Source organism: Alligator sinensis, unplaced genomic scaffold (assembly GCF_000455745.1).
Source record: "Alligator sinensis unplaced genomic scaffold, ASM45574v1 scaffold576_1, whole genome shotgun sequence".
Lineage (NCBI taxonomy): Eukaryota > Metazoa > Chordata > Crocodylia > Alligatoridae > Alligator > Alligator sinensis.
In genome coordinates, this window is record NW_005842819.1 from 312,476 (window position 1) to 316,889 (window position 4,414).

The window sequence follows — 4,414 nt, forward strand, 5'->3', positions numbered from 1 at the left end:
CCCCTCCCTCCCTCCTTTCCCCCCACCCACCCCCACCTCCTTTCCCTTTCCCTGGTCAAGATCACGTTATGTGTCAGGAAGAACAAAATAATCCTGGAGCCCCTGCCGCTGCCGCCTAGGGAGAGCGTTTCAACCTGCTGCCTTGCGGTTTCCAAGGCATTCATTCGGCTCTAACGTGTGTCATGCACTGCGTAGTTTCAATCATGGGTGGCTTTGTCCTCCCTCCCAACAGGAAGGGGGAGCAGCAGGGCTCCCAGCGCCTCCTCCAGGGCTCTTCCAGAAAGCGGGGGTTTGCCATCTGTCAGCAAAGAGCCCCCGGGGAGCTGGGTGCGTGCAAAACAAGTGAAAATCATGCCATTTGCAGTCACAGGGCTCCTTGCTGTATAGACAGGCAGTCAGGTGACATCCCTCTTGAAGAGCACTGGATGCATGCACTGAGCTGCTATCGCAGTGTTTCTTTTCCAGGCTGCTGTTCCCAATCCAGACGCCTGCAGCAGACAGTGTAATTGCAGTGACTGGACAATGCCCCTCAAACTTGTGCCCAATATGGTCTCTTTGCTTTGCAATTAGCTTACATGGGGACCCTGGCAGCCAATGAGCATTCAAAACGTTTTATATCCGTGGCTGTTTCTCTGTTCTGGAGAGAGAGAGATGAAGGGCAGGGATAGGGGGCAATACCAATCCTTCTGCAGCAGAATATCTGTGCCTGCCTTTTCTTAGTATAGTTTCTCCCCAGCAAACATGTAAGCCAAGGGAAATAATTCCATCTTTGCACTATCTAAAACAAAGAAGTTATTTTTTTATGCTGGTCCTCTTTCATAAAATTAAAAAGAAAAAAGTCTTTGGCATTCAGACTGGGTAGTTAAACAGGAAGAGAATGTCAAGATAAAAATAGATTTTAATGGAAGTCCTTACCTGTGTTGTTAATAGAAACCTTTTGATAACCAGAATCAGATGCCTTTGTGAGGGGCAAGGATTTTTGTGGGTGATATCTTTTACTGGACCAACAATACAGGTGGTCCAATAAAAGATAACACCCACGTTTATTTTTTCACCATTTGTGCATTTTTGGTGACACGTTTTGCTCAGAGAGTAAAACTAATTTGGCTATAGTTTCACTTGGTTTCTAGGCACTTTGAGTCAATTTTACTTCCTGATTCTCTGGCACTAGCACAATGGTGGTGTTGTTTGGTTTCCCATTGCCTTGGGGAAGTGTTTATTTATTAAGTATGGCTCATTTTAATTTTGAACTAGAAAACTTCTCCATTCCTATTCTGTTTTGGAAAACTTTTAACAAAAAATTGGGCTTGCACTATGGTAATTTGATGCTGCATTACTGCCAACTTGCAGTTTTATCGCAAGTTTTGGATTGGCATTTCATATAAGCTCCAGCTCTTGGACCTGTAAGATTACATGAAAATTTAAACTTTAATTTAAAAAAGAGAAAGAAAGAAGACAGTATATGTGTGAAACCTGAAGACTGTGATGTAATCTAGAAACTAAATTTAAAGAAACCAAAAATTATTATTTTTGTTGGTTCAGTGTCATATTTTTCATGTCAGTCTCATTATTTTTTAGACCTGGTTCACAATATTTGAATATTTTGGGCTGGTAATAATATGAGAGAATCTCTTAATTCATATTGTAATGTTTTACTCTCAGGGTCTGATCCAAATTGACCACATTAGCCTTTGGCTCAGGTACAAAGGGCCCGGAGCAGCAGGTTCTCAGAACCTTGTGGACCTCATCTTGTTGCTCCAAGTGACTTACATGATTATGACCAATAATTTTACAATGGCAGAATTATCTTTAATTAATTAATTTAATTGTAAATTAATTATGGACAGGCCTCCACCCTGTACTTGGAGGGCTTAACCCTTTAAAGGAGTAGACCAAAAGCTAACAAAGAATTAAGTACTCCCTGATTTGTTATGCTTACATATTCTTCTTATTTTGTTTTTCAAGTTTTCAATACAAGCTGTATTATAACTGTCTTTCCTCTTTCTGAATATTTTCTGGATACCTTTATTTTGTCCAACTGAAGATCTTGAACTTGACCTGGAGGTACTGATCCAGCCAAAGCAAATTATGTCACTTTGAACCTCACCTGAGTCATATTTGACAGAGTTTGGTTTAATCTGAGATTGCCCCCATCCTGCCCACTTTCATAGTAACCACATTTACCTTGACTTTTCCCATCCTACTTCACCAAGGACTGCAGCCAGTGTCTTGGAAGGGCCTTCTGGGAAATAGTGCACTCCTGACCTAGGGATCTGACACTTGCTCCTTTCCTGGTGCTTGTAGCATTTCAAAAGTTCATTTTCTTTCTCCCTGAAAATAGGTCTGATTGGGTACTTCAGTAATAAGTGAGGCCCAAAATCATCTTAAAGAAAGAAATGTTCATTCAAAAATGACTGAGTGAGCTGTAAGTGTTCTCAGTAATAGCTTCATAAAAGAAGGGAAACTCAGTTACTGTTGATGACATCAAAAGAAGTCTCACTTTGTATCCTGCTCTTGACGTGATCTCCCTGTAGCATTTGAATCACAGCCCTCTGAAACTCTTTTTAGTCTCTGATTCTACAAGGTACTTATAAGGTATATTAATAATGTTAAACACAGTAAGGGTCCTATGGAAGAGACTGAAGTTACCTCTGAGTTTAGAGACTTTAGACTTTGGTTCTAAAATGTTCTTCAGCTCAGCCCCCAAAGCAGGTTTTGACAGGCTGAACAACTTGAATTTGGGACGGATCCCTTTAGGCAGAGAGAGGTCAGTTGTACCCAATTGCTTGGTTCCACATACAAGAGCTTTTTCTGTCTCCTCTGCAAAACTTGCATGAGGTGAGATCCTATGAGACCGTTATTGTGGGTAGGGGCTGTGGCAGTTTTGGTGTTTTTCTAAACCACTGCCTGTAGTTCTATTCAGAGGTAGCAAGAAGTGCCTGAATCACCAGATCATCTGCAATCACTCATCTACCCTGGCTGTCACAAAAAATGACTTAACAGTGTCCACCCTACAGCATGGTCTGTTTCCAAACAAAACTTTGGTTTTAACTAAGTTCAAAACTAGAAGTAGGAGCATTCCAAAGGGTGAGATTTCCAACTGAGACAAGTATAAATTTCACTGACTCACTAAGATCATTACTTCTTGTCTGTCCGGAAAGCACCTAGTAGCACATCATACCTGCTGATAGAAATAAAATACAGTGAATGATAATAATACATAAAGGGGTGGCACACAATTTACTAAACACAGTCATTTGTTTTAAAATCTGATTGGCTCCACAAGCATATACATTTGTCAGTTTTGAAAACTACTGTTGCTCCCACAACCACATAATAGAAAATATTAAATTATTTTTCTTCATGCCTTCTACTGCGTTGAAATGTTAAACAACTCTTTTGAAAATTACAAACAGTTTTAAAACAATACATTCATTCATTGGCGATAATTAGTTGTTCTCTGCCTCTCTACCCTGTCCACTTGAGAACCCGCCTACTTCCTCATGAAGTTATTACAGAAATAGTGGGACTTTAACAATCTCTCTATCTGTAAAAAAAACCTTGACAATATTTATCTGGTTCGACATGGTTATTGTGAGGCTAAATTTATGCAAATGTATAAAGCTTCCTGACAGTCTCAAAAGGGAGAGATGCAAATTAATAGTAGTGTTATTAATTATCATCATCATTGTAGTAGAAGGAGAAAGAATTGGAGGAATAATATGATTGCTTCATTAATTGTGTTCTTATGGACCGGATAGTTTAGAAAACTGATAATGAAATGTTAAACCTTTCATTCACAAGAATCCAGGTGTATGAACAAATGTTAATTGAAAAGCTTGCTGTTAATATCATTTGTGTTTATACTTCTTTTTTCTTTCAATTGAATGCACATTTGGGTGTGTCATGCCCTCATTCTTTTTCTACCTGCCATATAGTTCATCAGAGTCTGCCTCTAGAAATTCAATGCAAACAAATGCAAGGTGCTACACATCGAGAAGAATAATCAAAAACACAAATATAAAATTGTTGACACCTGACTGGATGGCAGCATTATGGAAAAGAATCTGGGAGTCTTGGTAGATCACAGACTCAATATGAGTCTGCAATGTAATGCAGCTTCGAAAAGGTTAATGTGGTTTTGGGATACATCAATAGAAGCCTCAGGTGAAAGACATGGCACTGTCTTGCACCTGAAGCTACTCTACTCCGCACTGGTTAGGCCTCATCTGGAGTACTATGTGCAGTTCTGGACTTCACATTTTTAAAAATATGTGGAGAAGTTAGAGAGGGTCCAGAGGTGGGCAACCAAGATGATAAAGGGCTTGGAAAGCAAGTCATACGAGGAGAGGCCGAAGGAGCTAGGCATATTCAGCTTGTGGAAAAGACACTTACAGGGGGAACAAGATAGCAG